Raw genomic sequence first — 22,574 nt, forward strand, 5'->3', positions numbered from 1 at the left:
TTCCATTTCATTTCATTCCACTCCACTCCACTCCACTCCATTCCACTCCACTCCATTCCATTTGATTCAATTCCTTTCCACTCCATTCCATTCCATTCCAGTCCGTTCGACAGCATTCCACTCTAATCCACTCTACTCCATTCCACTCCATTCGACTCCATTCCACTCCGTTACCTTCCACTCCATTCCACTCCTATTCACTCCATTCATTTCCACTCCACCCCACACCACGATATTCCATTCAACTGCACTCCAATTCACTCAATTCCATTCCACTCCACTCCCCTCCAATCCACTCCATTCCATTCCATTCCACTCCACTCTACTCCAATGCATTCCATTCCACTCCACTTATCGCCACTGCATTCCATTACACTCTACTCCATTCCATTCTATTCCATTCCATTCCACTCCACTACATTCCACTCCAATCCACCTCATATCATTCCATTCCATTCCACTCCGTTCCATTCCATTGTACCCCATTGAAGTACATTCAGCTCCATTCCACTCCACTCCACACCACTCTACTCCACTCTACTCCTTTCCATTCCTTTCCAATCCACTCCATTGCATGAATTTCACTCCATTCTATGCCAGTCCATTCCATTCCACTCCATTCCACTCTACTTCTTTCCACTCCATGCCATTACAGTCCACTGCATTCCATTTCATTCCACTCCACCCCGCTCCACTCCACTGCATTCGCTTCCATTCCACTCCATTCCCTTCCACTCCACTCCATTCTATTTCATTCCATTCCATTTCACTCCATTGCATTCCATTCACTTCTTACGACAGGATATCACTATGTCACCCTGGCTGGAGTGCAGTGTCACAATCTCAGCTCATATTACATGTCAACTATACATTCCATTGCATTCTATTCCATTGCATTCCATTGCATTCTTTTAATTCCGTTGCATTCAATTCTATTCCTTTCCATTCCATTCCATTCCATTCCATTCCATTCCTCTCAATTCCATTCCATTCCACTCCATTCCAGTCCATTCCACTAAATTCCACTACACTACACTCAATTCTAGTCTATTGCACTCCATTCCATTCCACTCTTTTCCATTCCACTCCATTTGATTCCATTCCTCTCCACTCCATTCCGCTACACTCCATTCCATTCTGCTCCATTCCCCTCCTCTCCATTCTATCACATTCCACTCCACTCCACTCCGTTCCATTCCACTCCATTTCACTCCACTCCACTACATTTCATTCCACTCCGTTCCATTCCATTCCATTCCATTCCATTCTCTTCCACTCCATTCCTTTCCATTGCATTCCATTCCATTCCACTCTGGCCCACTCCATTCCACTCCACTCCTCTACGTTCCATTACATCCAATTCCATTCCACTGGATTCCTATCCTCTCCTCTCCAGTGCACTCCACTCCTGTCCATTCCACTCCTTTCCATTCCATTCTGCTCCATTCCACTGCAATGCACTCCACGGCACTCCACTGCATTTCATTCAATTCCCTTCCATCCCATGGCATTCTTCATTCCACTCTGCTCCAACTTACTCCATTCCACTCCACTCCACTCCGTTCCATTCCATTCTACGGCATTCCATTCCATTCCTTTATTTCGAGAATATCTCACTCAGCCAGCCAGCCTGGAGTGCAGTGGCCCCATCCCACCTCCCGCTCCGTTCCATTCCACTCCGCTCCACTCCTTTCCTTTCCGTTCCATCCACTCCACTACTTTCCATTACTTCCGATTCCATTCCACTCCATTGCACTCCTTTCCACTCTACTGCACTCCTCTCTAGTCCATTTCACTGCATCTGATTCCATTTCGCTCCATTCCATTGCACTCAACTCCACCCCACTCCAGTCCACTTCATTCCATTCTATTCCGTTCCATTCCTCTCCATTCCACTCCAGTAAACTTCACTTCAGTCCACTCCACTCCAATGCACCCCATTGCATTCCATTCCATTCCACTGCATTCCATTCCATTCCTTTCTTTCGAGAGTATCACACTCTGTCACCCATCCTGGAGCGCAGTGGTACAATCTCAGCTTCCATTGCGTTCCATTCCATTCCATTCCATTCATGAGACTCCTCTGCCCTCCACTCCATTCCATTCCACTTCACCCATCGTCACTCCACTCCACCCCTTTCCAATCCACTCCACTCCATTGCATTCCACTGTGCTCCATTCCATGCCACTGCGTTCTATTCCTCACCACTCCAATCGACTCCACTCCACTGCATTCCACACCCCTCCATTCCATTCATTTCCATGCCATTCCGATGTATTTCACTCCACTCCACTCCACTCAATTCCTGTCCATTACCCTCCTCTCAAATACATTCCACTTCAGTACACTCCATTCGATTACATTCTACTCCAGTCCACTCCAATCCTCTCCATTCCGCTACATTCCATTCCATTTCGTTCCATTCCACTCCCCTCCCTTCCATTCGTTTCCACACCATTCCACTCCACTCCATTCCATTCCAATCCACTCTAATCCACTCTACTCCACTCCTTTCCACTTCTTTCGATTCCTCTACTTTCAACTCCACTCCACTCCCTTCCACTCCAATCCAATCCAATCCATTCCATTCCATATAATTCCACTCCCTTCCACTCTACTCCATCCACTGTATTCCAATCCACTGCTGTTAACTCCACTCTACTCCCCACCATTCCAATCCACTCCGTTCTTCTCTACTTCTCTCCATTCCATTCCTTCCAACTTCATTCCAATCTACTCCATTGCATTCCACTCCACTCCATTCCACTCCTTTCTGACCTTTCCACTCCATTCCATTCCTCTCCACTCCACTCCATTCCACTCCATTCCACTCAATTCCATTCCATTCCATTCCCCTCCATTCCACTCTAATCCATTCCATGCCATTCCTTTCCAAACTATTCCACGTCATTCCATTCCATTCCATTCCAATCTATTCTACTCCACTCCACTCCCTTTCTAATCCACTCCATTCCATTCCATTCCTTTCCATTACATTCCATTCTACTCCGTTCCTCTTCCCTCCACTCCACTCCATTCTATTCTACTCCATTCCACTGCACTCCAATCTTTCCCACTCCAATCCATTCCATTCTATTCCATTCCATTCCGTTCCACTCCATTCCATTCTACTCCTTTCCACTCCACTCCATTCTTTGCATTCCATTCCCTTCCACTGCTTTCCATTCCATTAGTTTCAATTCTATTCTATTCTCCTCCGTTCCACTCAACTCTACTCCACTCCACTACATTCCATTACATCCAAATCCATTCCACTCCATTCCACTCCTCCACTTTGCTGCAATGCTCTCCTCTCAATTCCACTCCTTCTCATTCCATTCCGCTCCATTCCACTGCTATCCTCTCCACCTCAATCAACTCCGGTTCATTCAGTTGCATTCCATTCCATCCCATTCCATTTCTCTCCATTCCATTCCACTCCACTCCACTTCACTCCAATCCACTCCATTCCATTCCATTCTACTCCATTCTATTCCATTCCATTCCATTCCATTCCATTCCGTTCTGTTGTACTCCATTGCATTCTTTTCCTTTTTTTCGAGAGTATCTCACTCTGTCACTCAGCATGGAGTGCAGTGGCACAGTCTCAGCTCCCGTTCTGTTCTGTTCCTTTTCTTTCCATTCCACTGCATTCAGCTCTGCTAGGCTCTGCTCCGTTCCATTTCCTTCCATTCTACTCCAGTCCACTCCACTACATTGCGTTACATCCAATTGCATTCCACTGCTTTACACTCCTCTACACTTAACTTCATTCCACTCCACTCCATTTCACGCCATCCCCTTGCATTCATCTCCATTGCACTGTATTCCGCTCCCCCTCACTCCGCTCCATTTCAATCCATTCCATTCCATCTCATTCCAGTTCTCTCCATTCCAGGCCACTCCACTTCACTCCACTCTGTTCCCATGCATTCCACTCCATTCCATTCCATTCCATTCCTTTCTTTCAATGTTATCTCACTCTGTCACATAGCCTGGAGCACAGTCGCACTATCTGCGCTTCCGTTCCATTCCATTCCATGCCATTCCATTCCATTCCACTACACTCCATTCCGCTAAAATCTACTCCACTGCATTCCACTCCACTCCACTCCATTCTATTGCACTCCACTCCACTCCATTCAATTCCATTCCTTTCCACTTCACTCCACTCCACTACATGCCACTCCATTCCTCTCCATTCCATTCTGTTCCATTCCTTTCCACCCCACTCCACACCATTCCACTCCACTCCATTCCATTCCATTTCAGTCCACTCCACTCATCTCCACTCCAGTCCACTCCATTCCACTGCACTATACTCCACTTTATTCCACTCCCCTCCAGTCTACAGCACTCCAATCCTTTCCATTCTATTTCAATCCACTCCATTCCATTCCTTTCCACTACATTCCTTTCCGTTCCCTTCCATTCCACTCCATTCCACTCCTCTGCAACCCACTCAATTCTACTCCACTCCATTCCACTCCATTCCATTCCACTCCATTCCCATCCACTCCTTTTCATTCCACTCCATTACCTTCCACTCCATTCCACTCCACTTAACTCCATTCCATTCCATTCCATTCCTTTCCTCTCGACTCCACATCACTCCACTCTTTTCATCTCCACTCCACTCCACACAATTGCTCTTCCCTCCTTTCGATTCCATTCCATTCTCTTCCTCTTACTCCCCTCCATTCCACTCCACTCCACTCCATTCCTCTCCATTCCACTCCATTCCATTTTATTCCATTACATTCCACTCCATTGCATTCCCTTCCACTTCATTCCATTCCATGCCACTCCACTCCACTCCACTCCAATCTGCTGCATTCAATTCCTATCCACTTGTCTCCATTCCCTTCCATTCCACTCCATTCCATTCATTTCCACTCCATTCCACTCCACTCCACTCCTCTCCATTTCACTCCATTCAATTCCATTGCAGTCCATTCCGTTCCACTTCATTCCATTCCTCTCCATTCCAGTTCATTCCAATCCAATCCACTCCACTCCATTCCATTCCTCTCCATTCCACTCATCTCCCTTCCTTCCCACTCCACTCTACTCCACTCCATTCCGTGCCATTCCATTCCACTCCACTGGACTCCACTCCACTCCTTTAGATTCCATACTACTCCATTTCACTGCATTCCAATCCACACCACTGCGTTCCGTTGCATTCCCTTCCATTCCATTCGACTCCTCTCCATTCCACTCCACTCCACTCTACTCCAATAGAATCCATTGGATTCCATTTCACTCCATTCCATTCCATTCCACTCCATGCCACACCACTCACCTCCACTCCCCTCCACTCCACTGCATTCTGTTCCATTCTATTCCATTCCAGTCCACTCTACTCCTTCCACTACTGTCCACTCCATTCCATTCCACTCCACTGCACTCCACTGCATTCCATTGCATTCCACTCCCTTCCACTCCACTCCACTCCATTGCCGGGCACTCCTGTCTATTCCACTCCACTCCATTCCATTCCATTCCATTGCATTCCACTCCATTCTATTCTGTTTCACTCCATACCACTCTACTCCACTGTACTACATTCCCTTCCATTCCACTCCTTTGAAATCAGTCCTTTCCTTCCACAGAATCTCTCTCGGTCACTAAGGCTGGAGTGTAGTCACACAATCTCAGCTCACATTTCTGTTCTCCATTCCATTGCATTCCATTCCATCCCATTCCATTTCTTTCTATTTCACTCCACTCCACTGCATTCCATTCCACTGCATCCCATTCCATTCCACTCTGTTCCTCTTCACTCCACTCCATTCTACTCCTGTCCACTACATTCCATTCCATTTCACACCACTGCATTCCATTCCATTCTTTCGACACGATATCACTGTGTCAAACAGCCAGGAGAGCTTAGGCACAATCTCAGCTCACATTACATCTCAACTCTCTATTGAACTTCATTCTATTGCATTAAATTCCATTGCATCCCATTCCATTCCTTTGCTTTCCATTACATTCAATTCCATTCCATTCCAATCCTTTCCACTCCACTCCACTCCAGTACGTTCCTTTACATCCGATTCCATTCCACGCCATTGCACTCCTCTCCAATCCACTGCACTGCACTCCACTCCACACCATCCCATTACTTTCTGCTCCATTCCACAGCACTACACTCCTCACCACTCCACTAAACATCATTCCATTCCTTTACATCCGATTCCGTTCCATTCCATTCCTCTCCATTCCACTGCACTCTACTTCAGTCCACTCGAATCCACTCAATTAAAAATTCTTTCCATTCCATTTCTTTCTTTCAAGAGTATCTTGTGGAGTGCGTGGAGTGCAGTTTCACAATCTCAGCTCACATATCATTTCATCATTCTATTACATTCCATTGCATTCCATTCCATTCCAGTGCACTCCACTCCACTCAATTCCACTCCACTCCACTCCAATACATTCCATTCCATTCCATTCCAATCCCTTCCATTCCACTCTGTTTTATCGACAGGATCTCCTTGTGTCACGCAGGATCCAGCGCCGTGGCCAAATCACTGCACATATTTCTTCATTCCATTCGATTCAATTCCATTTCATTCCATTGGATTCCATTCCACACCACTCCGTTCCATTCCACTCCACTCCGTTCCTTTCCTCCTCATTCCATTCCACTCCATTCCACTCTCCTCCACGACACTCCACTCCATTTCACTCCACGACACTACACTCCTCTCCACACCACTGCACTCCATTCCATTCCATTCCATTCCATTCCATTCCATTCCATTCCATTCCATTCCTTTTTTTCCACAGGATTTCATTCCGTCACAAAGGCTGGCATGCAGTGGAACAATAACAGCTCACATTTCCTTTCAGCAGTCCATTACATTCCATTCAAACCCATTGCATTCCATTCTATTTCACTCCACGATACTCCACTCCACTCCGTTCCATTCCACTCCGTCCCTTTCCATTCGTCTCCATTCGACTCCACTCCACTCAACTCCACTCCATTCCATTCAATTCCATTCCACTCCATTCCATTTCACTCTATTGCATTCCATTCCTTTCTATCCACAGGATATAACGTGTCACCCAGTCCGGAGTGCAGTGGCACAATCTCGGCTCAAACTACATCTCAACTTTCCATTGTATTATATTCTATTACAAAGGATTCCATTGCATTCCATTACATTCCACTACTGTCCTCTCAATTCTATGCCATTCAACTCCATTCCACTCCACTGCACTCCACTTCATTCCACTCCATCCCATTCCTTTCCACCCCATTCCACTATAATCCATTCCACCCCACACCACTCCAATTCATGCCATTACGTTCCATTTCATTCCATTTCTCCACTTTCCACTCCACTAATGTCCACTCTGTTCCATTCCATTCCACTGCGTTCCATTCCATTCCTTTCTTTTGAGAGTATGACACTCAGTCACCCTGCCTAGAGAACATTGGTAAAATCTCAGCTCCCATTCCATTCCATCCCATTCCATTCCACTCCACTCCAGTCCACTCCATTCTGCTCTGCTCCATTCCAGTCCATTACACTGCACTCCATTCCCTTCCACTACACTCCAATCCACTCCACTCCACTCCACTACTATCCATTCCATTCCACTCCATTCCATGCCATTCCACTCCACTCCATTCCATTCCTTTCCTCTCCGCTCCACTCAATTCCATTCCACTCCACTTCACTCCAATCCATTCCAATCCTCTCCACTCCACTCCATTCCATTCAATTCCATTCCATTCCATTCTATTCCATTCCACTCCACTCCATTCCATTCCATTCCACTCCATTCCATTCCATTCCATTTAACTCCATTCCACTCCTGTCCACTAAATTCAGTTTCACTCCGTTCCACTCCTTTCCACTTCATTCCATTCCACTCCATTCCACTCCAATCCATACGACTCCATCCCACTCCTTTCCATTCCTTTCCACTCCACTCCACTCCAATCAACTGCGTTTCTCTCCACTCCCTTCCATTTCATTTAATTCCACTCCACTCCACTCCACTCCATTCCACTCCACTCCATTCCATTTGATTCAATTCCTTTCCACTCCATTCCATTCCATTCCAGTCCGTTCGACACCATTCCACTCTAATCCACTCTACTCCATTCCACTCCATTCGACTCCATTCCACTCCGTTACCTTCCACTCCATTCCACTCCTATTCACTCCATTCACTTCCACTCCACCCCACACCACGATATTCCATTCAACTGCACTCCACTTCACTCAATTCCATTCCACTCCACTCCCCTCCACTCCACTCTATTCCATTCCATTCCACTCCACTCTACTCCAATGCATTCCATTCCACTCCACTTATCGCCACTGCATTCCATTACACTCTACTCCATTCCATTCTATTCCATTCCATTCCACTCCACTACATTCCACTCCAATCCACCTCATATCATTCCATTCCATTCCACTCCGTTCCATTCCATTGTACCCCATTGAAGTACATTCAGCTCCATTCCACTCCACTCCACACCACTCTACTCCACTCTACTCCTTTCCATTCCTTTCCAATCCACTCCATTGCATTCAATTCCACTCCATTCTATGCCAGTCAATTCCATTCCACTCCATTCCACTCTACTTCTTTCCACTCCATGCCATTACAGTCCACTGCATTCCACTTCATTCCACTCCACCCCGCTCCACTCCACTGCATTCGCTTCCATTCCACTCCATTCCCTTCCACTCCACTCCATTTCATTTCATTCCATTCCATTTCACTCCATTGCATTCCATTCACTTCTTACGACAGGATATCACTATGTCACCCTGGCTGGAGTGCAGTGTCACAATCTCAGCTCATATTACATGTCAACTATACATTCCATTGCATTCTATTCCATTGCATTCCATTGCATTCTTTTAATTTCGTTGCATTCAATTCTATTCCTTTCCATTCCATTCCATTCCATTCCATTCTATTCCTCTCAATTCCATTCCATTCCACTCCATTCCAGTCCATTCCACTAAATTCCACTACACTACACTCAATTCTAGTCTATTGCACTCCATTCCATTCCACTCTGTTCCATTCCACTCCATTTGATTCCATTCCACTCCACTCCATTCTGCTGCACTCCATTCCATTCTGCTCCATTCCCCTCCTCTCCATTCTATCACATTCCACTCCACTCCACTCCATTCCATTCCACTCCATTTCACTCCACTCCACTACATTTCATTCCACTCCGTTCCATTCCATTCCATTCCATTCCATTCCATTCTATTCCACTCCATTCCTTTCCATTGCATTCCATTCCATTCCACTCTGGCCCACTCCATTCCACTCCACTACTCTACGTTCCATTACATCCAATTCCATTCCACTGCATTCCTATCCTCTCCTCTCCAGTGCACTCCACTCCTGTCCATTCCACTCCTTTCCATTCCATTCTGCTCCATTCCACTGCAATGCACTCCACTGCACTCCAATGCATTTCATTCAATTCCCTTCCATCCCATGGCATTCTTCATTCCACTCTTCTCCAACTCACTCCATTCCACTCCACTCCACTCCGTTCCATTCCATTCTACGGCATTCCATTCCATTCCTTTATTTCGAGAATATCTCACTCAGTCAGCCAGCCTGGAGTGCAGTGGCCCCATCCCACCTCCCGCTCCGTTCCATTCCACTCCGCTCCACTCCTTTCCTTTCCGTTCCATCCACTCCACTACTTTCCATTACTTCCGATTCCATTCCACTCCATTGCACTCCTTTCCACTCTACTGCACTCCTCTCTAGTCCATTTCACTGCATCTGATTCCATTTCGCTCCATTCCATTGCACTCAACTCCACCCCACTCCAGGCCACTTCATTCCATTCCATTCCGTTACATTCCTCTCCATTCCACTCCAGTAAACTTCACTTCAGTCCACTCCACCCCAATGCACCCCATTGCATTCCATTCCATTCCACTGCATTCCATTCCATTCCTTTCTTTCGAGAGTATCACACTCTGTCACCCATCCTGGAGCGCAGTGGTACAATCTCAGCTTCCATTGCGTTCCATTCCATTCCATTCCATTCATGAGACTCCTCTGCACTCCACTCCATTCCATTCCACTTCACCCATCGTCACTCCACTCCACCCCTTTCCAATCCACTCCACTCCATTGCATTCCACTGTGCTCCATTCCATGCCACTGCGTTCCATTCCTCACCACTCCAATCGACTCCACTCCACTGCATTCCACTCCCCTCCATTCCATTCATTTCCATGCCATTCCGATGTATTTCACTCCACTCCACTCCACTCAATTCCTGTCCATTACCCTCCTCTCAAATACATTCCACTTCAGTACACTCCATTCGATTACATTCTACTCCAGTCCACTCCACTCCTCTCCATTCCGCTACATTCCATTCCATTTCGTTCCATTCCACTCCCCTCCCTTCCATTCGTTTCCACACCATTCCACTCCACTCCATTCCATTCCAATCCACTCTAATCCACTCTACTCCACTCCTTTCCACTTCTTTCGATTCCTCTACTTTCAACTCCACTCCACTCCCTTCCACTCCAATCCAATCCAATCCATTCCATTCCATATAATTCCACTCCCTTCCACTCTACTCCATCCACTGTATTCCAATCCACTGCTGTTAACTCCACTCTGCTCCCCTCCATTCCAATCCACTCCGTTCTACTCTACTTCTCTCCATTCCATTCCTTCCAACTTCATTCCAATCTACTCCATTGCATTCCACTCCACTCCATTCCACTCCTTTCAGACCTTTCCACTCCATTCCATTTCTCTCCACTCCACTCCGTTCCACTCCATTCCACTCAATTCCATTCCATTCCATTCCCCTCCATTCCACTCTACTCCATTCCATGCCATTCCTTTCCAAACTATTCCACGTCACTCCATTCCATTCCATTCCAATCCATTCTACTCCACTCCACTCCCTTTCCAATCCACTCCATTCCATTCCATTCCTTTCCATTCCATTCCATTCTTCTCCATTCCTCTTCCCTCCACTCCACTCCACTCCATTCTATTCCACTCCATTCCACTGCACTCCAATCTTTCCCACTCCAATCCATTCCATTCTATTCTATTCCATTCCGTTCCACTCCATTCCATTCTACTCCTTTCCACTCCACTCCATTCTTTGCATTCCATTCCCTTCCACTGCTTTCCATTCCATTAGTTTCAATTCTATTCTATTCTCCTCCGTTCCACTCAACTCTACTCCACTCCACTACATTCCATTACATCCAAATCCATTCCACTCCTTTCCACTCCTCCACTTTGCTGCAATGCTCTCCTCTCAATTCCACTCCTTCTCATTCCATTCCGCTCCATTCCACTGCTATCCTCTCCACCTCAATCAACTCCTGTTCATTCCATTCCATTCCATCCCATTTCATTTCTCTCCATTCCATTCCACTCCACTCCACTTCACTCCAATCCACTCCATTCCATTCCATTCTACTCCACTCTATTCCATTCCATTCCATTCCATTCCATTCCATTCCGTTCTGTTGTACTCCATTGCATTCTTTTCCGTTCTTTCGAGAGTATCTCACTCTGCCACTCAGCATGGAGTGCAGTGGCACAGTCTCAGCTCCCGTTCTGTTCTGTTCCTTTTCTTTCCGTTCCACTCCATTCATCTCTGCTAGGCTCTGCTCCGTTCCATTTCCTTCCATTCTACTCCAGTCCACTCCACTACATTGCGTTACAGCCAATTGCATTCCACTGCTTTACACTCCTCTACACTTAACTGCATTCCACTCCACTCCATTTCACGCCATCCCCTTGCATTCATCTCCATTGCACTGTATTCCGCTCCCCCTCACTCCGCTCCATTTCAATCCATTCCATTCCATCTCATTCCAGTTCTCTCCATTCCAGGCCACTCCACTTCACTCCACTGTGTTCCCATGCAGTCCACTCCATTCCATTCCATTCCATTCCTTTCTTTCAATGTTATCTCACTCTGTCACACAGCCTGGAGCACAGTCGCACAATCTCCGCTTCCATTCCATTCCATTACATGCCATTCCATTCCATTCCACTACACTAGATTCCACTAAAATCTACTCCACTGCAATCCACTCCACTCCACTCCATTCTATTGCACTCCACTCCACTCCATTTAATTCCATTCAATTCCATTTATTTCCACTTCACTCCACTCCACTACATGCCACTCCATTCCTCTCCATTCCATTCTGTTCCATTCCTTTCCACACCACTACACACCATTACACTCCACTCCATTCCATTCCATTTCAGTCCACTCGACTCATCTCCACTCCAGTCCACTCCATTCCACTGCACTATACTCCATTTTATTCCACTCCCCTCCAGTCCACTGCACTCCAATTCTTTCCATTCAATTTCAATCCACTCCATTCCATTCCTTTCCACTACATTCCTTTCCATTCCCTTCCATTCCACTCCATTCCACTCCTCTGCAACCCACTCCATTCTACTAAACTCCATTCCACTCCATTCCATTCCACTCCATTCCAATCCACTCCTTTTCATTGCACTCCATTACCTTCCTCTCCATTCCACTCCAATTAACTCCATTCCATTCCATTCCATTCCTTTCCTCTCGACTCCACATCACTCCACTCCTTTCATCTCCACTCCACTCCACACAATTGCACTTCCCCCCTTTCAATTCCATTCCATTCTCCTCCTCTTACTCCCCTCCATTCCACTCCACTCCACTCCATTCCTCTCCATTCCACTCCATTCCATTTTATTCCATTACACTCCACTCCATTGCATTCCCTTCCACTTCATTCCATTCCATGCCACTCCACTCCACTCCACTCCACTCCAATCTGCTTCATTCAATTCCTATCCACTTGTCTCCATTCCCTTCCATTTCACTCCATTACATTCATTTCCACTCCATTCCACTCCACTCCACTCCTCTCCATTTCACTCCATTCAATTCCATTGCAGTCCATTCCGTTCCACTTCATTCCATTCCTCTCCATTCCAGTTCATTCCAATCCAATCCACTCCACTCCATTCCATTCCTCTCCATTATACTCATCTCCCTTCCTTCCCACTCCACTCTACTCCACTCCATTCCATGACATTCCATTCCATTTGGTTCCATTCCATTCCACTCCAGTAGACTCCACTCCACTCCTTTAGATTCCATAGTACTCCATTTCACTGCATTCCAATCCACACCACTGCGTTCCGTTGCATTCCCTTCCATTCCATTCCACTCCTCTCCATTCCACTCCACTCCACTCCACTCCATTCCAATCCATTGGATTCCATTTCACTCCATTCCATTCCATTCCACTCCATGCCACTCCACTCACTTCCACTCCCCTCCACTCCACTGCATTCTGTTCCATTCTATTCTATTCCAGTCCACTCTACTCCTTCCACTCCTGTCCACTTCATTCCATTCCACTCCACTGCACTCCACTACATTCCATTGCATTCCACTCCCTTCCACTCCACTCCACTCCATTGCAGGGCACCCCTCTCTATTCCACTACACTCCATTCCATTCCATTCCATTGCATTCCACTCCATTTTATTCTGTTTCACTCCATTCCACTCTAATCCACTGTACTACATTCCCTTCCATTCCACTACTTTCAAATCAGTTCTTTCCTTCCACAGAATCTCTCTCGGTCACTAAGGCTGGAGTGTAGTTACACAATCTCAGCTCACATTTCTGTTCTCCATTCCATTGCATTCCATTCCATCCCATTCCATTTCTTTCTATTTCACTCCACTCCACTGCATTCCATTCCAATGCATCCCATTCCATTCCACTCTGTTCCTCTTCACTCCACTCCATTCTACTCCTGTCCACTACATTCCATTCCATTTCACACCACTGCATTCCATTCCATTCTTTCAACACCATATCACTGTGTCAAACAGCCTGGAGAGCTTAGGCACAATCTCAGCTCACATTACATGTCAACTCTCTATTGAACTGCATTCTATTGCATTAAATTCCATTGCATCCCATTCCAGTCCTTTGCATTCCATTACATTCAATTCCATTCCATTCCACTCCTTTCCACTCCACTCCACTCCAGTACGTTCCTTTACATCCGATTCCATTCCACGCCATTGCACTCCTCTCCACTCCACTGCACTGCACTCAACTCCACACCATCCAATTACTTTCTGCTCCATTCCACAGCACTACACTCCTCACCACTCCACTCCACATCATTCCATTCCTTTACATCCGATTCCATTCCATTCCATTCCTCTCCATTCCACTGCACTCTACTTCAGTCCACTCGAATCCACCCAATTAAAAATTCTTTCCATTCCATTTCTTTCTTTCAAGAGTATCTCACTCTGTCACCCAGCGTAGAGTGCAGTGGCACAATCTCAGCTCACATATCATTTCATCATTCTATTACATTCCATAGCATTCCATTCCATTCCAGTACACTCCACTCCACTCAATTCCACTCCACTCCACTCCAATACATTCCATTCCATTCCATTCCAATCCCTTCCATTCCACTCTGTTTTATCGACAGGATCTCCCTGTGTCACGCAGGATCCAGCGCCGTGGCCAAATCACTGCACATATTTCTTCATTCCATTCGATTCAATTCCATTTCATTCCATTGGATTCCATTCCACTCCAGTCTGTTCCATTCCACTCCACTCCGTTCCTTTCCTCCCCATTCCATTCCATTACATTCCACCCTCCTCCACGACACTCCACTCCATTTCACTCCACACCACTACACTCCTCTCCATTCCATTCCATTCCATTCCATTCCATTCCATTCCTTTTTTTCCACAGGATTTCATTCCGTCACAAAGGCTGGAGTGCAGTGGAACAATAACAGCTCACATTTCCTTACAGCAGTACATTGCATTCCATTCCAACCCATTGCATTCCATTCTATTTCACTCCACGATACTCCAATCCTCTCCGTTCCATTCCACTCCGTCCCATTCCATTCGTCTCCATTCGACTCCACTCCACTCCACTCCACTCCATTCCATTCAATTCCATTCCACTCCATTCCATTTCACTCTATTGCATTCCATTCCTTTCTATCCACAGGATAGAACGTGTCACCCAGTCCGGAGTGCAGTGGCACAATCTCGGCTCAAACTACATCTCAACTTTCCATTGTATTATATTCTATTACAAAGGATTCCATTGCATTCCATTACATTCCACTACTGTCCTCTCAATTGTATGCCATTCAACTCCGTTCCACTCCACTGCACTCCACTTCATTCCACTCCATCCCATTCCTTTCCACCCCATTCCACTATAATCCATTCCACCCCACACCACTCCAATTCATGCCATTACGTTCCATTTCATTCCATTCCTCCACTTTCCACTCCACTAATGTCCACTCTGTTCCATTCCATTCCACTGCGTTCCATTCCATTCCTTTCTTTTCAGAGTATGACACTCAGTCACCCTGCCTAGAGCACATTGGTAAAATCTCAGCTCCGATTCCATTCCATCCCATTCCATTCCACTCCACTCCAGTCCACTCCATTCTGCTCTGCTCCATTCCAGTCCATTACACTGCACTCCATTCCCTTCCACTACACTCCAATCCACTCCACTCCACTCCACTACTATCCATTCCATTCCACTCCATTCCATGCCATTCCACTCCACTCCATTCTATTCCTTTCCTCTCCGCTCCACTCAATTCCATTCCACTCCAATTCACTCCTATCCATTCCACTCCTCTCCACTCCACTCCATTCCATTCTATTCCATTCCATTCAATTCTATTCCATTCCACTCCACTCCATTCCATTCCATTCCAATCCATTCCATTCCATTCCATTTAACTCCATTCCACTCCAGTCCACTAAATTCAATTTCACTCCGTTCAACTCCTTTCCACTTCATTCCATTCCACTCCATTCCACTCCAATCCATACGACTCCATCCCACTCCTTTCCATTCCTTTCCACTCCACTCCACTCCAATCAACTGCGTTTCTCTCCACTCCCTTCCATTTAATTTAATTCCACTCCACTCCACTCCACTCCATTCCACTCCACTCCATTCCATTTGTTTCAATTCCTTTCCACTCCATTCCATTCCATTCCAGTCCGTTGGACACCATTCCACTCTAATCCACTCTACTCCATTCCACTCCATTCGACTCCATTCCACTCCGTTACCTTCCACTCCATTCCACTCCTATTCACTCCATTCACTTCCACTCCACCCCACACCACGATATTCCATTCAACTGCACTCCACGTCACTCAATTCCATTCCACTCCACTCCCCTCCACTCCACTCCATTCCATTCCATTCCACTCCACTCTACTCCAATGCATTCCATTTCACTCCACTTATCGCCACTGCATTCCATTACAATCTACTCCATTCCATTCTATTCCATTCCATTCCACTCCACTACATTCCACTCCAATCCACCTCATATCATTCCATTCCATTCCACTCCGTTCCATTCCATTGTACCCCATTGAAGTACATTCAGCTCCATTACACTCCACTCCACACCACTCTACTCCACTCTACTCCTTTCCATTCCTATCCAATCCACTCCATTGCATTCAATTCCACTCCATTCTATGCCAGTCCATTCCATTCCACTCCATTCCACTCTACTTCTTTCCAATCCATGCCATTACAGAACACTGCATTCCATTTCATTCCACTCCACCCCGCTCCACTCCACTGCATTCGCTTCCATTCCACTCCATTCCCTTCCACTCCACTCCATTTCATTTCATTCCATTCCATTTCACTCCATTGCATTCCATTCACTTCTTACGACAGGATATCACTATGTCACCCTGGCTGGAGTGCAGTGTCACAATCTCAGCTCATATTACATGTCAACTATACATTCCATTGCATTCTATTCCATTGCATTCCATTGCATTCTTTTAATTCCGTTGCATTCAATTCTATTCCTTTCCATTCCATTCCGTTCCATTCCATTCCGTTCTGTTGTACTCCATTGTATTTTTTTCCTTTCTTTCGAGAGTATCTCACTCTGTCACTCAGCATGGAGTGCAGTGGCACAGTCTCAGCTCCCGTTCTGTTCTGTTCCTTTTCTTTCCGTTCCACTCCATTCAGCTCTGCTAGGCTCTGCTCCGTTCCATTTCCTTCCATTCTACTCCAATCCACTCCACTACATTGCGTTACATCCAATTGCATTCCACTGCTTTACACTCCTCTACACTTAACTGCATTCCACTCCACTCCATTTCACGCCATCCCCTTGCATTCATCTCCATTGCACTGTATTCCGCTCCACCTCACTCCGCTCCATTTCAATCCATTCCATTCCATCTCATTCCAGTTCTCTCCATTCCAGGCCACTCCACTTCACTCCACTCTGTTCCCATGCAGTCCACTCCATTCCATTCCATTCCATTCCTTTCTTTCAATGTTATCTCATTCTGTCACATAGCCAGGAGCACAGTCACACTATCTCCGCTTCTGTTCCATTCCATTCCATGCCATTCCATTCCATTCCACTACACTCCATTCCACTAAAATCTACTCCACTGCATTCCACTCCACTCCACTCCATTCTATTGCACTCCACTCCACTCCATTCAATTCCGTTCAATTCCTTTCCTTTCCACTTCCCTCCACTCCACTACATGCCACTCCATTCCTCACCATTCCATTCTGTTCCATTCCTTTCCACCCCACTCCACACCATTCCACTCCACTCCATTCCATTCCATTTCAGTCCATTCCACTCATTTCCACTCGTCCACTTCATTCAATTGCACTATACTCCATTTTATTCCACTCCCCTCCAGTCCACTGCACTCCAATCCTTTCCTTTCAATTTCAATCCACTCCATTCCATTCCTAACCACTACATTCCATTCCATTCCCTTCCATTCCACTCCATTCCACTCCTCTGCAACCCACTCCATTCTACTCCTCTCCATTAAACTTCATTCCATTCCACTCCATTCCAATACACTCCTTTTCATTCCACTCCATTACCTTCCACTCCATTCCGCTCCACTTAACTCCATTCCATTCCATTCCATTCCTTTCCTCTCGACTCCACATCACTCCACTCCTTTCATCTCCACTCCACTCCACACAATTGCACTTCCCTCCTTTCGATTCCATTCCATTCTCTTCCTCTAACTCCCCTCCATTCCACTCCACTCCACTCCATTCCTCTCCATTCCACTCCATTCCATTTTATTCCATTACATTCCACTCCATTGCATTCCCTTCCACTTCATTCCATTCCATGCCACTCCACTCCACTCCACTCCAATCTGCTTCATTCAATTCCTATCCACTTGTCTCCATTCCCTTCCATTCCATTCCATTCCATTCATTTCCACTCCATTCCACTCCACTCCACTCCTCTCCATTTCATTCCATTCAATTCCATTGCAGTCCATTCCGTTCCACTTCATTCCATTCCTCTCCATTCCAGTTCATTCCAATCCAATCCACTCCACTCCATTCCATTCCTCTCCATTCCACTCATCTCCCTTCCTTCCCACTCCACTCTACTCCACTCCATACCGTGCCATTCCATTCCATTTGGTTCCATTCCATTCCACTCCACTAGACTCCCCTCCACTCCTTTAGATTCCATAGTACTCCATTTCACTGCATTCCAATCCACACCACTGCGTTCCGTTGCATTCCCTTCCATTCCATTCCACTCCTCTCCATTCCACTCCACTCCACTCCACTCCATTAGAATCCACTGGTTTCCATTTCACTCCATTCCATTCCATTCCACTCCATGCCACTCCACTCACCTCCACTCCCCTCCACTCCACTGCATTCTGTTCCATTCTATTCCATTCCAGTCCACTCTACTCTTTCCACTCCTGTCCACTCCATTCCATTCCACTCCACTGCACTCCTCTACATTCCATTGGATTACACTCCCTTCCACTCCACTCCACTCCATTGGAGTGCACTCCTCTCTATTCCAGTCCACTCCATTCCATTGCATTCCACTCTATTCTATTCTGTTTCACTCCATTCCACTCTACTCCACTGTACTACATTCCCTTCCATTCCACTCCTTTGAAATCAGTTCTTTCCTTCCACAGAATCTCTTTCGGTCACTAAGGCTGGAGTGTAGTCACACAATCTCAGCCCACATTTCTCTTCTCCATTCGATTGCCTTCCATTCCATCCCATTCCATTTCTTTCTATTTCACTCCACTCCACTGCATTACATTCCACTGCATTCCATTCCATTCCTCTCTGTTCCTCTTCACTCCACTCCATTCTACTCCTGTCCACTACATTCCATTCCATTTCACACCACTGCATTCCATTCTATTCTTTCGACACGATATCACTGTGTCAAACAGCCTGGAGAGCTTAGGCACAATCTCAGCTCACATTACATGTCAACTCTCTATTGAACTGCATTCTATTGCATTAAATTCCATTGCATCCCATTCCATTCCTTGGCTTTCCATTACATTCAATTCCATTCCATTCCACTCCTTTCCACTCCACTCCACTCCAGTACGTTCCTTTACATCCGATTCCATTCCACGCCATTGCACTCCTCTCCACTCCACTGCACTACACTCCACTCCACACCATCCCATTACTTTCTGCTCCATTCCACAGCACTACACTCCTCACCACTCCACTCCACATCATTCCATTCCTTTACATCCGATTCCATTCCATTCCATTCCTCTCCATTCCACTGCACTCTACTTCAGTCCACTCGAATCCACCCAATTAAAAATTCTTTCCATTCCATTTCTTTCTTTCAAGAGTATCTTCTGGAGTGCGTGGAGTGCAGTGGCACAATCTCAGCTCACATATCATTTCATCATTCCATTACAATCCATTGCATTCCATTCCATTCCAGTGCACTCCACTCCACTCAATTCCACTCCACTCCACTCCAATACGTTCCATTCCATTCCATTCGAATCCCTTCCATTCCACTCTGTTTTATCGACAGGATCTCACTCTGTCACGCAGGCTCCAGCGCAGTGGCCAAATCACTGCACATATTTCTTCATTCCATTTGATTCAATTCCATTTCATTCCATTGGATTCCATTCCACCCCACTCCGTTCCATTCCACTCCACTCCGTTCCTTTCCTCTTCATTCCATTCCACTCCATTCCACTCTCCTCCACGACACTCCACTCCATTTCACTACACACCACTACACTCCTCTCCATTCCATTCCATTCCATTCCATTCCATTCCTTTTTTTCCACAGGATTTCATTCCGTCACAAAGGCTGGAGTGCAGTGGAACAATAACAGCTCACATTTCCTTTCAGCAGTCCATTGCATTCCATTCCAACCCATTGAATTCCATTCTATTTCACTCCACGATACTCCACTCCACTCCGTTCCATTCCACTCCGTCCCATTCCATTCGTCTCCATTCGACTCCACTCCACCCCACTCCACTCCATTCCATTCAATTCCATTCCACTTCATTCCATTTCACTCTATTGCATTCCATTCCTTTCTATCCACAGGATATAACGTGTCACCAAGTCTGGAGTGCAGTGTCACAATCTCAGCTCACACTACATCTCAACTTTCCATTGTATTATATTCTATTACAATGGATTCCATTGCATTCCATTACATTCCACTACTGTCCTCTCAATTCTATGCCATTCAACTCCGTTCCACTCCACTGCACTCCACTTCATTACACTCCATCCCATTCCTTTCCACCCCATTCCACTATAATCCATTCCACCCCACACCACTCCAATTCATGCCATTACGTTCCATTTCATTCCATTCCTCCACATTCCACTCCACTAATGTCCACTCTGTTCCATTCCATTCCACTGCGTTCCAATCCATTCCTTTCTTTTGAGAGTATGACACTAAGTCACCCTGCCTAGAGCACATTGGTAAAGTCTCAGCTCCCATTCCATTCCATGCCATTCCATTCCACTCCACTCCAAACCACTCCATTCTGCTCTGCTCCATTCCAGTCCATTACACTGCACTCCATTCCCTTCCACTACACTCCAATCCACTCCACTCCACTCCACTACTATCCATTCCATTCCACTCCATTCCACACCATTCCACTCCACTCCATTCCATTCCTTTTCTCTCCGCTCCACCCAATTCCATTCCCCTCCAATTCACTCCAATCCATTCCACTCCTCTCCACTCCACTCCATTCCATTCTATTCCATTCCATTCCATTCCATTCTATTCCATTCCACTCCACTCCATTCCATTCCATTCCACTCCATTCCATTCCATTCCATTTAACTCCATTCCACTCCAGTCCACTAAATTCAATTTCACTCCGTTCCACTCCTTTCCACTTCATTCCATTCCACTCCGTTCCACTCCAGTCCATACGACTCCATCCCACTCCTTTCCATTCCTTTCCACTCCACTCCACTCCAATCAACTGCGTTTCTCTCCACTCCCTTCCATTTCATTTCATTCCACTCCACTCCACTCCACTCCATTCCACTCCACTCCTTTCCATTTGATTCAATTCCATTCCACTACATTCCATTCCATTCCAGTCCGTTCGACACCATTCCACTCTAATCCACTCTACTCCATTCCACTCCAGTCGACTCCATTCCACTCCGTTACCTTCCACTCCATTCCACTCCTATTCACTCCATTCACTTCCACTCCACTCCACACCACGATATTCCATTCAACTGCACTCCACTTCACTCAATTTCATTCCACTCTACTCCCCTCCACTCCACTCCATTCCATTCCATTCCACTCCACTCTACTCCAATGCATTCCATTCCACTCCACTTATCGCCACTGCATTCCATTACACTCTACTCCATTCCATTCTATTCCATTCCCTTCCACTCCACTACATTCCACTCCAATCCACCTCATATCATTCCATTCCATTCCACTCCGTTCCATTCCATTGTACTCCATTGAAGTACATTCAGCTCCATTCCACTCCACTCCACACCACTCTACTCCACTTTACTCCTTTCCATTCCTTTCCAATCCACTCCATTGCATTCAATTCCACTCCATTCTATGCCAGTCCATTCCATTCCACTCCATTCCACTCTACTTCTTTCCACTCCATGCCATTACAGTCCACTGCATTCCATTTCATTCCACTCCACCCCGCTCCACTCCACTGCATTCGCTTCCATTCCACTCCATTCCCTTCCACTCCACTCCATTCCATTTCATTCCATTCCGTTTCACTCCATTGCATTCCATTCACCTCTTACGACAGGATATCACTATGTCACCCTGGCTGGAGTGCAGTGTCACAATCTCAGCTCATATTACATGTCAACTATACATTCCATTGCATTCTATTCCATTGCATTCCATTGTATTCTTTTAATTCCGTTGCATTCAATTCTATTCCTTTCCATTCCATTCCATTCCATTCCATTCCATTCCATTCCATTCCATTCCTCTCAATTCCATTCCATTCCACTCCATTCCAGTCCATTCCACTAAATTCCACTACACTACACTCAATTCTAGTCTATTGCACTTCATTACATTCCACTCTGTTCCATTGCACTCCATTTGATTCCATTCCACTCCACTCCATTCCGCTGCACTCCATTCC

The sequence above is a fragment of the Pongo abelii genome, chromosome Y (assembly GCF_028885655.2).
Source record: "Pongo abelii isolate AG06213 chromosome Y, NHGRI_mPonAbe1-v2.0_pri, whole genome shotgun sequence".
NCBI lineage: Eukaryota > Metazoa > Chordata > Mammalia > Primates > Hominidae > Pongo > Pongo abelii.